Consider the following 13,504-nt stretch of genomic DNA (forward strand, 5'->3'; position numbering starts at 1 on the left):
GTCGGGAAGGGATGTTAAGGGGGTTATTTCCCATTTAAATATTTAGACAAAGCACAATAATTTCCTTTTGACCTTCCATTCCATCCTCTAGCCATCATTCTATGTAGCATAATAGTATATCACTAAAACTTTATAATTAAAGTGTTGCAATGCACTCTAAAAGGTTTCACAATCTGTGTGAAGCAGATGATTATATGTGAATCATTTCATCTTTAATAAAGGAGGAATGTCTCAGTAAAGTAATACCATGTTTAACAGCTAATTGAGGGTATATGTATAGAAGCTGCTCCCCATAAACCACTTTCTGCCTGCAATAGTTTATTCATCACACATCACCTCAAGGGCGCATTCACACGACCGTAGTGTTTTGCAGATATGCAAATTGTCGATAAGCAAAGCACGGATTCCGCCCTTGTGCGTTCCGCAAATTGCAGACCGCACATTGCCGTAACTGTAATAGAAAATGAATGGGTCCGCACCCGTTCCATACGGCCGTCTGAATGAGCCCTAAGGGGGAGTTCACAGGTGGTGAATATGCCACGGATTTGCCATTGCAGATTGTGGATTTACAAAAAAATTATATGACCCTGATATGGTAACAGTAATACATAGTTTTTAGCTGCCATTTTATCAATATTAAGGAGTTTCCTGTTCTTTAGGATTTTTTATAAAGTATTATCCATGGGCACAGACTGTTTTTCCTTGAGTCCTCCTCTGGCTGTACTGCTTACTATTATCTTGGGCCAAAACTGAGACAGAAGACATTTGAGTGAATACATTTTACATTGTCACTAACAGTTTGGAAAATACATCTTGCTACAAGCATTATTGGTTTGCAGATAATCTACAGAAGCATTACCACCAAAACCACAGGATCCCCAATAATTATCAAATTAAACCATATACCAATACATTACCGCAAACAACCAATACAAAACATATTGAATAGTAATAAAAAGTTTATAATGACCACATTAGAAGTAACCAGTACAATATAAATTAATCTTTATTAATATAAACCCAATAGTAATTCACAGGCACAATGCAGTCAAATTAAATTAAATCCTATTAAAATTATCTCTTATTAAGGCCTCTTGCACACGAACGTTGTGTGCCCAGTACAATATAAATTAACCAGTACAATATAAATTAACCAGTACAGAACGGAAGCACGGATCGGAACCCCATGGAAACACTACGGAGTGCTTCCGTGGTGTTTCTGTCTGTGCCTCCGCACCGCAAAAAATAGAACTTGTTCTATTTTTTTGCGCTGCGGACAGATCAGGGACCCATTTATAAAAAATATAATATATATAAAACAATAAAAAATAATAAGAATAAAAATGAAACAATGGCAAAAATGATGAATACAAATTAAAATGGAATACAAAATGTGCAATTAGGAAAAACTGTAAAAACAAAAATTGTGAACAAAGCTAAACAATGATGTGAGTGTGTAAACAAAGAGAATTATGATGCAATAAAATTGTGATAAATTATGAAAGGCTTTTTTTTAAAAGCCAAACTGAATATGTGTGAACAAAATGTGTTGAAAAATATGGTGATGATGAGTGTGAAGAGAACGTGTTAATGATCGAAAAGCATGAAAAGTAATAATACATGATTATGTATAAAATTGTAAAAAAAAAATATATATATATAATAAATGATTAAAATGTTGATAAATTAATAAATAGTACTATATATATATATACATTATATACATGTATATATATGTGTGTGTATATGTATAAATATACATATATGTGTGTGTATATATAAATATATATATATACCGGTATATATATTGGAACAAATGAATTAAATATAATGTTCAAAAAGAAAATATATGTAAACCGAAAAAAATCCCAATGAAGTATCAAAAGGCGAATAAATATGATAAAAATATGAAGTTCATAACGTGATTGAAGAGAAGGCAAAAAAAAATTCTACATGATTGGTACTGGAATCTGGAAAGAAATCATAAAAAGGGAGTGTATTATGTTGGGAACAAAAGTTCGGAAAAAATAGACTTAGGCCTCTTTCACACTGGCGTGTGCGGTCCGTTGCCGTATTGCGGCCCGCAAAATGCAGGCCGCAATACACGGGCGCCGTTCCGTGGGCATTCCGCATCACGGATGCGGACCTATTCACTTGAATAGGTCCGCAAATCCGGAGATGCGGAATGGTGCGGATCGGAACCATGGAACGGAACCCTACGGAAGCACTACGGAGTGCTTCCGTGGGGTTTCGTCCCGTACTTCCGTTCCACAAAAAGATAGAACATGTCCTATCTTTTTGCGCAATGGCCGGATCGCGGACCCATTCAAGTGAATGGGTCCGCGATCCGCTGCGGCTTCCCCACGGACTGTGCTCGTGCATTGCGGCTCACATTTTGAGGGCCGCAGCACGACCACGGGTCGCACACGCCAGTGTGAAAGAGGCCTTAACATGATTTAGGTGCAAAAAGATAGCTTACTAAACTATGATCTATGATAAAAAAATATATATATATATATAAAATCGGTGAAATGAGGGCAGCACTCCGGTCTTGTGGTGAAAAAGGTGGATTTGATTACACCCAACAGCAATGCAGCATTTCAGCTCTCTCAAAGGCTCCATTGAAAGAGCTGAAATGCTGCATTGCTGTTGGGTGTAATAAAATCCACCTTTTTCACCACAAGACCGGAGTGCTGCCCTCATTTCACCGATTTTGTTCTACTGTTCCTGGTCCAGGAATTCAAGTGGGATTTGCACCTGGCAACCTGAAGAGTGCTGCTGTTTTACTTTCGTTTTATATATATATATATATATATATATATATATATATATATACAGTGGGGAAAATAAGTATTTGATACACTGGTGATATTGCATGTTTTCCCACCTACAAAGAATGGAGAGGTCTGAAATTTTTATCGTAGGTACACTTCAACTGTGAGAGACAAAATCTTTAAAAGAAATCCAGAAAATAACATTGTATGATTTTTGAATAATTAATTTGCAGTTTATTGCATGAAATAAGTATTTGATCAGCTACTAACCAGCAAGAATTCTGGCTCTCAAAGACCTGTTAGTTATTCTTTAAGAAGCCCTCCTACTCTGCACTCATTACCTGTATTAATTGCACCTGTCTTACCCTCTGTGTTGAGTGAGAGGAGCTGTGACACTGGGAGCTCCTCACCTCACTGGTCTTCATGTTGTTGTAAGGTCATCAGCCCTGCTGGCTGGTTGGTGTACTGCAGGAATTCTTGGGCAGACGATTACCTTTGCAATCCACCCCCAGACAACAGTAATGCGAGCATCAAAGCCTTCTGCAGGCAGGCCACCAAAAGTTGCGTTTTACCACACCAGGTGTTGCTAACTTGGGCAGCACCTCTGCACCGCTGAAGTTGTCAGTCCTAGCTCTGCTTAACAGCTGATGCAACCTGCACTGGAAGAATTGAAAAAAAAACGTGAACAATTTCACATATTCTAGCAGGAATAACAATTCAAAATACATTTACCTTGGGATTAACTCAGTCTGTAGGTTTCAACTCAGTCCAAAATAACTCAGTCTATGATAATAACTCAATGTATGGCAACCCCAATAATTTTAAAAGCAAAATACCACTAGGTTCATACTAAGGAGGGATCCCAGACCTTATGGAGGGATCATTATGAGGTTATGGTCATCCCTATTGTGGATCCCTCAATTTTATTGCCTTGAGGAAGGTTTTCCTGCCTCAGTGCTGTGTACCATCTCTGATACCATCACACAGGAGGACAGGGGCTGCTGCATACACACTCTGGCTCCCCCAATCTCCACCGGGAGGAGCCGGGGCACACCTGGATGACCACAGCATCTGAAGGGTTAAAAGTAATGCCGGTTGCGGACATTAGCAGCAGTGTCTCTTTGAAACAGCATACACCCAGCGGCCATGGCTATTTTTAAATACCCAGCTGCAGAGAAAACTTCACTGTGGGTGGTCGGGAAAGGGCTACCTTCCAAGCCTTCATGCTGAGATTGGGGCACCAAGTGGGAAGAATATCATTAAGCAGAGTGGCCTGTGTATACCTGATTTATAACAATTTGTGACAAATTAATTCGGACAAATGCAATTTCTTGGTGAACTTCGGCAGATCGGCCAAATAAAATTTTTCGAAACATCACTCATCTCTAAAGTACACATATAAAAGTAGTTGTTTTTTTTTCCCTCTACACATGTCGCACATCCTCCCTAAGGCTGGGTTCACACGGGCGTTGCGGGAAAATGTGCAGGTGCGTTACGGGAACACCCGCGATTTTTCCGCGCGAGTGCAAAACATTGTAATGCGTTTTTCACTCGCGTGAGAAAAATAGCGCATGTTTGGTACCCAAACCCGAACTTCTTCACAGAAGTTCGGGCTTGGGATCGATGTTCTGTAGATTGTATTATTTCCCCTTATAACATAGTTATAAGGAAAATAATAGCATTCTGAATACAGAATGCATAGTAAAATAGCGCTGGAGGGGTTAAAAAATTTTTAAAAAAATTTACCTCACCTTAGTCCACTTGATCGCGATGCCCGGCATCTCCTTCTGTCTCCTTTACTGAAAAGGACCTGTGGTGAGCATTCATTACAGGTCAAGGACCTGTGGTGACGTCACTCCGGTCATCACATGATCCATCACATGATCTTTTACCATGGTGATGGATCATGTGATGGACCATGTAATGACCGGAATGACGTCACCACAGGTCCTTGACTTGTAATGAATGCTCACCACAGGTCCTGTTCAGTAAAAGAGACAGAAGGAGATGCCGGGCATCGCGATCAAGTGGACTAAGGTGAGTTAAAAATGTTTTTTTTTTTTTTTTTTTTTTTTTTTTTTAACCCCTCCAGCCCTATTTTACTATGCATTCTGTATTCAGAATGCTATTATTTTCCCTTATAACCATGTTATAAGGGAAAATAATAATGATCGGGTCTCTATCCCGATCGTCTCCTAGCAACTGTGCGTGAAAATCGCACCGCATACGCACTTGCTTGCGGATGCTTGTGATTTTCACGCAACCGCATTCACTTCTATGGGGCCTGCGTTGCGTGAAAAACGCAGAATATAGAGCATGCTGCGATTTTCACGCAACGCACAAGTGATGCGTGAAAATCACCGCTCATGTGAACAGCCCCATAGAAATGAATGGGTCGGTATTCAGTGCGGGTACAATGCGTTCAACTCACGCATCGCATCCGCGCAGAATACTCACCCGTGTGAAAGGGGCCTAAAAGAACACAGCCTTGTATGAGGAAAGATTTAGAGAATTAAAAGAATTACATTTATTTAGTCTTGAGAAGAGACGCCTCAGGGGGGATATAATTAACCAATACAAATATATAAATGGACCATACAAAAAATATGGTGAAGAGTTGTTCCATATAAAATGCCCTCTAAAGACAAGGGGGCGCTGTCTCTAACTCAAGATGAAAAAGTTCAGTCCCCAGAAGCGTCAAAGCTTCTTTAGGCTTCATGCACACGAACGTATTTTCTCTCCGTATCCGTTCAGGTTTTTTTTGCAGACCGTATACGGAACCATTCATTTCAATGGGTCCACAAAAAAAAAAAAACAGAAGTTATTCTGAATAAATTCTGTTTCCGTATGTCCATATTTCCGTTCCGCTAAAAAATAGAACATGTCCTATTAATATCCGCATTACGGACAAGGATAGGACTGTTCTATTAGGGGCAAGCTGTTCCGTTCTGCAAAATATGCACACGGACATCATCCGTATTTTTTTCAGCTCCGTTTTTTGGTGTACCACAAAATACATATGGTCGTGTGCATGAGGCCTTACTCTAAGGCACCTTTCACACGGGCGAGTATTCCACGCAGGTGCAATGCGTGATGTGAACGCATTGCACCCGCACTGAATCCGGACCCATTCATTTCTATGGGGCTGTGCACATGAGCTGTGATTTTCACGCATGACTTGTGTGTTGCGTGAAAATCGCAGCATGCTCTATAGTCTGCGTTTTTCATGCAACGCAGGCACCATAGACGTGAATGGGGCCGCGTGAAAATCGCAAGCATCCGCAAGCAAGTGCGGATGCGGTGCGATTTTCACGCATGGTTTCTAGGTGACGATCGGGCTGGGGACCCGATCTGTATTATTTTCCCTTATAACATGGTTATAAGGGGAAATAATAGCATTCTGAATACAGAATGCAAAGTTAAATAGTGATGGAGGGGTTAAAAAAAATAAAAATAACTCACTGAGTCCACTTGATCGCATAGTTGCGGATCTTTGTCTTCTTCTGTAATGTTGAGCTGCCGACTAAGGACCTGTGGTGACGTCACATCACATGGTCCAATCACATGGTCCAGCACCATGGTGATGAACCATGTGATTGGACCATGTGATAAGCACAGTGTTGTGGAAATTTTATTATGCGGACATTTTACTTTAGGATGTGGGTGTGTTTATATAGATTGTCATCTGTCTCCCTGTGTCTGATTTAGCCAAAGAGCGCTCTAGCAGAGGGTACTTTGGCTGAATCGGGACCAGTGGTAAAACAGTCAGTATGAAAACCTTCTCATGGGCTTGGAGACATATCTGCTTTCACCTTTTTCCTTACACAAACTTTGATGCGAGCTGATTACAACTATTAATATTTTCCACAACAACAGTGACGTCACCACAGGTCTTTTGCCAGGTCCTGAAGATAGAACAGAGACCGGCAGCTATGGAGCAGGTAAGTTAACTTTTTTTTTTTTTAACCCCTCTATCCCTAATTTACTTTGCATTCTGTATTAAGAATGCTATTATTTTCCCTTATAACCATGTTATAAGGGAAAATAATAAAATCTACACAACACCGAACCCAAACCTGAACTTCAGTGATGAAGTCCGGGTTTGGGTCTGGGTACCAAACATGGCGATTTTTCTCACGCGCGTGTAAAATGCATTAAAACGCTTTGCACTCGCGTAGAAAAATCGTGCATTTTACCGCAACGCACCCGCATCTTATCGGGCCCTCACACGCCACGCTCGTGTGAAAGAGGCCTAAGAACTGTGAATCTGTGGAATAGACTTCCTCAGGACGTTGTCACAGCAGTGGACAGTTTTGAAAAGGGTTTAGATGAAAGTAAATTACATTATGCTTATGAAAATGTTTAGAAATCAGAGTCTCAATTCCTTCTGGGATTTGAGTCCCCACCTATCCCTTGACTTGGAACACCTGCGATTTTTCCACGCGAGTGCAAAACATTGTAATGCGTTTTGCACTCGCGTGAGAAAAATCGCGCATGTTTGGTACCCAAACACGAACTTCTTCACAGAAGTTCGGGCTTGGGATCGGTGTTCTGTAGATTGTATTATTTCCCCTTATAACATAGTTATAAGGGAAAATAATAGCATTCTGAATACAGAATGCATAATTATTAAATTAAAAATTTAATAAAATAATTTAACTCACCTTAGTCCACTTGATCGCGATACCCGGCATCTCCTTCTGTCTCCTTTACTGAACAGGACCTGTGGTGAGCATTCATAACAGGTCAAGGACCTTTGATGACGTCACTCCGGTCATCACATGACCCATCACGATGGTAAAAGATCATGTGATGGATCATATGATGACCGGAGTGACATCACCTCAGGTCCTTGACCTGTAATGAATGCTCACCACAGGTCCTGTTCAGTAAAGGAGACAGAAGGAGATGCCGGGCATCGCGATCAAGTGGACTAAGGTGAGTTAAATTTTTATTATTTTTTTTAACCCCTCCAGCGCTATTTTACTATACATTCTGTATTCAGAATGCTATTATTTTCCCTTATAACCATGTTATAAGGGAAAATAATAATGATCGGGTCTCCATCCCGATCGTCTCCTAGCAACCGTGCGTGAAAATCGCACCGCATCCGCACTTGCTTGCGGATGCTTGCGATTTTCACGCAACCGCATTCACTTCTATGGGGCCTGCGTTGCGTGAAAAACGCAGAATATAGAGCATGCTGCGATTTTCACGCAACGCACAAGTGATGCGTGAAAATCACCGCTCATGTGAACAGCCCCATAGAAATGAATGGGTTGGTATTCAGTACGGGTGCAATGCGTTCAACTCATGCATCGCATCCGCGCGGAATACTCGCCCGTGTGAAAGGGGCCTTAAAGGGATCTGTATACTTTTACCTTAACCCTTATTTTTTACTAGCTCTTTAACTACATGAATATTTCCATTTTCCCAGTCTCTAGTGTAAGATATGGATCTACTGAACTAGGGCACAAAAACACAGATGCATTTTTCATGATGTTTCCTAATGCTCCCTTATTAACTATTGAATGAACTGCAGGCTATTAGACTGTGTCAATAATCTCCATGGATATATATTTAGCCACTAAAAGAGATCCCATGTGACAGCTTAAACTGTGACCCTTCCCTGGTCCCCATCCATAAACAACCAGACCATACCAACTCTTTGTATCATCCTATAAACAATAAGCCTATATTTTGTCCAAACACCACCTCTGGTACCAAATGTATTATGGTGGGATCAGAAGTTTTGGAAAAAATTGACTTAACATGACTTTCGTGCAAAAAGAGAGCTGTATGGGGGCTCATTCTGATTCATACAGAATTGCTAATTTCTTATGTTGGCCTGCCACCTGCTCATATCTTCAGCAAGACCTAGCATATCGAATTCAATTACCAGCATCCTCATTGGCCGCAGAGCATGCCGGTAAGAAGCCCAGAAGAGCGCGATCTTACTTGATCATGGCATCTAAAGGCTTTAATGACCACTGAACAAGGAAAGGTAGCTCGCTCTGACAGAAACTTATCTCAAAAGTTGCCAGCAACTTAGATCAACACTATTGGTGGCACATGGCAGTGGCATGCCACCTACAATGACATTTAGTTTAACAACATAGTAAATGGTAAAACACTGTGTAACACTGACATGGAAAAGGATATAGGAATTTTAATAAACAGCAAACTAAGCTGCAAAAAACAGTGTCAGGCAGCTGCTGCCAAGGCCAATAAGATAATGGGTTGCATTAAAAGGGGCATAGATGCCCGTAATGATAACATAGTCCTACCACTTTACAAATCGCTAGTCAGACCACACATTGAGTACTGTGTACAGTTCTGTGCTTCTGTGAACAAGGCAGACGTAGCAGAGCTGGAGAGGGTCCAGAGGAGGGCAACTAAAGTAATAACTGGAATGGGGCAACTACAGTACCCTGAAAGATTATCAAAATTAGGGTTATTCACTTTAGAAAAAAGACGACTGAGGGGAGATCTAATTACTATGTATAAATATATCAGGGGTCGGTACAGAGATCTATCCCATCATCTATTTATCCCCAGGACTGTAACTGTGACGAGGGGACATCCTCTGCGTCTGGAGGAAAGAAGGTTTGTACACAAACATAGAAAAGGATTCTTTACGGTAAGAGCAGTGAGACTATGGAACTCTCTGCCTGAGGAGGTGGTGATGGTGAGTACAATAAAGGAATTCAAGAGGGGCCTGGATGTATTTATGGAGCGTAATAATATTACAGGCTATAGCTACTAGAGAGGGGTCGTTGATCCAGGGAGATATTCTGATCGCCTGATTGGAGTCAGGAAGAAATTGCATCACCCAACCAGGAGTAAACTAGTGTCCATATTAGTGTATCATATACTCGCCAGCAAACATAAACCACCAATTATACTAGTGGTTTGAAATTTCATTACATGCAAAAAGGATCTTTTCCTCTGCTTGTCATATGGCTCAGAAGTTTGGTGTGAAAACAGACTTTGGGTTAGAAAACCACCACCAAACTGCCTTTGACAATGAATAGTAGTCTCTTCAAAGTATTTCAATTTGTTGCAGATGTAGCTAGCCATTTACAGAAACTTAGTAGTCAAGATGATAGATCAAACACTTTAAGCAGACATTTTTGGTGAGAACTTCAGATGATCCTATGTGATTTAGACCTTTTTTCCATGCAGTCTACTAGCTTACTAACGTTAAAAGCGAATTTACAACTAAACTTTTTTTTTTTTTAAATGGTGGATCATGTGATATCTGTCATTATAATTCTGCTTGTGATAGTAATGTGATAGCTACTGAAAAGTTACCTTTACAGAACAGGCAGTCTCAATTATTACTCCCAGTGGCCGAGTTTCTGATGACTCATTGCCTTTAAGGAACTCATCTTAAACATCTTAACATGCAGAAACAGAAAATGTACAGCAATTGTACACTCACCTAAAGAATTATTAGGAACACCATACTAATACGGTGTTGGACCCCCTTTTGCCTTTAGAACTGCCTTAATTCTACGTGGCATTGATTCAACAAGGTGCTGATAGCATTCTTTAGAAATGTTGGCCCATATTGATAGGATAGCATCTTGCAGTTGATGGAGATTTGAGGGATGCACCTCCAGGGCACGAAGCTCCCGTTCCACCACATCCCAAAGATGCTCTATTGGGTTGAGATCTGGTGACTGTGGGGGCCATTTTAGTACAGTGAACTCATTGTCATGTTCAAGAAACCAATTTGAAATGATTCGAGCTTTGTGACATGGTGCATTATCCTGCTGGAAGTAGCCATCAGAGGATGGGGACATGGTGGTCATGAAGGGATGGACATGGTCAGAAACAATGCTCAGGTAGCCCGTGGCATTTTAACGATGCCCAATTGGCACTAAGGGGCCTAAAGTGTGCCCAGAAAATATCCCCCACAACATTACACCACCACCACCAGCCTGCACAGTGGTAACAAGGCATGATGGATACATGTTCTCATTCTGTTCTGCCAAATTCGGACTCTACCATTTGAATGTCTCAACAGAAATCGAGACTCATCAGACCAGGCAACATTTTTCCAGTCTTCAACAGTCCAATTATGGTGAGCTCGTGCAAATTGTAGCCTCTTTTTCCTATTTGTAGTGGAGATGAGTGGTACCCGGTGGGGTCTTCTGCTGTTGTAGCCCATCCGCCTCAAGATTGTGCATGTTGTGGCTTCACAAATGCTTTGCTGCATACCTCGGTTGTAACGAGTGGTTATTTCAGTCAACGTTGCTCTTCTATCAGCTTGAATCAGTCGGCCCATTCTCCTCTGACCTCTAGCATCCACAAGACATTTTTGCCCACAGGACTGCCGCATACTGGATGTTTTTCCCTTTTCACACCATTGTTATAAACCCTAGAAATGGTTGTGCGTGAAAATCCCAGTAACTGAGCAGATTGTGAAATACTCAGACCGGCCCGTCTGGCACCAACAACCATGCCACACTCAAAATTGCTTAAATCACCTTTCTTTCCCATTCTGACATTCAGTTTGGAGTTCAGGAGATTGTCTTGACCAGGACCACACCCCTAAATGCATTGAAGCAACTGCCATGTGATTGGTTGACTAGATAATTGCATTAATGAGAAATAGAACAGGTGTTCCTAATAATTCTTTAGGTGAGTGTATATATAAATGTTTAAATTACAATAGATCTGAAAAAAATATGACACTATACTGTACTATTTTTTTCAGATCTATTGTAATTTGTACATGAATATATCCAGTTGCTGTACATTTTCTGTTTCTGCATATTTGTATTATTTTGTCACTATTGATTGTAATTTTTTTTCCATTACTTTATCTTCAATGTTGTTCATCTGGTTATAACCCGTTTTAAATCTGTGACCTTTCCACTTGTATTCCTGCCCATTTGATGACACTTCCTGTTCCTGTCTGTATAATTAATTCATGTGTTCATTTGTATCAGACGAAGCCAGTAGATCACTGTTGAAATGTGTCATACAGTATTCTCTCTTTTTTGTTTTAATAAAAGTTTTATTCTACTGGATTGGCAGTGTTTTTGCTGTTCTTCTCAACTTTTCATTGTGTTTAACAAAGCCCAGATTCACGCGGAGGGAGCAGCAGCAGTGATCCTATACTGTATGTGGGATGCTGATGTTGAAAGATATCTACACATATCTTTGATGTGCATGTTTCTTCTTTGATTAATATATACAGGTTACAAAATACAAAATTCACATAGACCTACAAATACTGTACTTAGGCCCTATGTGAGGTAAGACCCTAAAGTAAAAAACCCACTCAGTGTACATAAATAAACCTATACCGAAAAAGAACTGAGACTAAACAGGTTTAACAAAAAGTGGCTACTTGTTGATATGGGGAATTAATTGATAATATGCACTTGCACTTTAGTCCTGCTGGGTGTTACATATGCGTATATATACATACATATCAACTGTGGACACAGGTGTATGCACAGCATTGGGCCAGATGAACTTTTTTCACTTCTGTTCCCTTTTTTCCCTTCTACATGTATACTTTGTAATACCTCCTCAGGTGTAGTCCACTTTTTTATCTGATGTATCATGTTCTCTTTTTTATCTATGTAATTTGTATTTAATAAAGTACATATATATATTTTGATGTTACACCTGTTTAGTCTCAGTTCATTTTCGGTATAGATGTTTTTTCTTTGATCTGGTGTGCACTTAGAAATTCCTAGGTAGCATCACCATTTCAGGATGGTTTACACTATGGAGCGCCAGTCTCTTCTTCTCTTCTGATCTCTACAGGCAGTTCATTCCTCCTCATGGCTTGGTTTTTGTTCTGATATGCAATGTAAACTGTGAGACCTTATATGGACAGGGCTGTGTCTCTCCAAATCATGTCCAATCAACTAAAATTACCACAAGTGGACTCCAATCAAGGTGTAGAAACATCTCAAAGGTGATCAAAAGAAATGGGAGGCCCACCAGAGCTAAATTTCAAGTGTCATAGCAAAGGGTCTGAATACTTATGTCTATGCGAAATTTTAGGATTTTCTTTTTAATAAATTTGCAAAAGTTTCTAAAATTCTGCTTTCACTTTCTCATTATAGGACATTGAGTGCAGATTCGTGGAAGAAAACTTTTTTTTTTTATTTCAGCACAAGGCTGAAAAATAAAATATGAAAAAAATTAAAGGGTCTGAAGGATTAGGTTAGGCGATAAGGATGAAGTGATTGTCTTAGTTTTTTATTTCTTTATTCCGAAAGCCATAACTTTTTTTCTTCTCTGTTGCTGTAGTCATATGGTTTGTTTTTTGCAGGATGAGTTGTAATTTTTAATGCCATCATTTAGGGGTACATATCTAGTGTACTAAGGTTTGTTTTTTGTAGGTTGAGCTGTAGTTTTATTGGAACCATTTTAGGGTATATTTGACTCTTTGATATCTTTCCATTCCCTTAATTGGGAGGTGAGCCGAACAAAAAACAACAATTCTGGTATTACTGTATTTGGTAGTTCTTGAGTTTTTCTTTTTATTACATTGCTTTTTATTTGGGATAAATAACACATTAGTTTTATAATACATGTTGTTATGGCAATACCAATTATGTGTGCTTTTTATTTTTTATACAAAATAAAGCATTTGAAAGATTATACTTAAAAATATATATATTTTATATATTACATTTTATTTACATTAGTCCCACTAGGACTTGATTGTGTTATGGATCCACTGATTACAGATCAAG

The sequence above is a fragment of the Bufo bufo genome, chromosome 2 (assembly GCF_905171765.1).
Source record: "Bufo bufo chromosome 2, aBufBuf1.1, whole genome shotgun sequence".
Taxonomy (NCBI): Eukaryota; Metazoa; Chordata; class Amphibia; order Anura; family Bufonidae; genus Bufo; species Bufo bufo.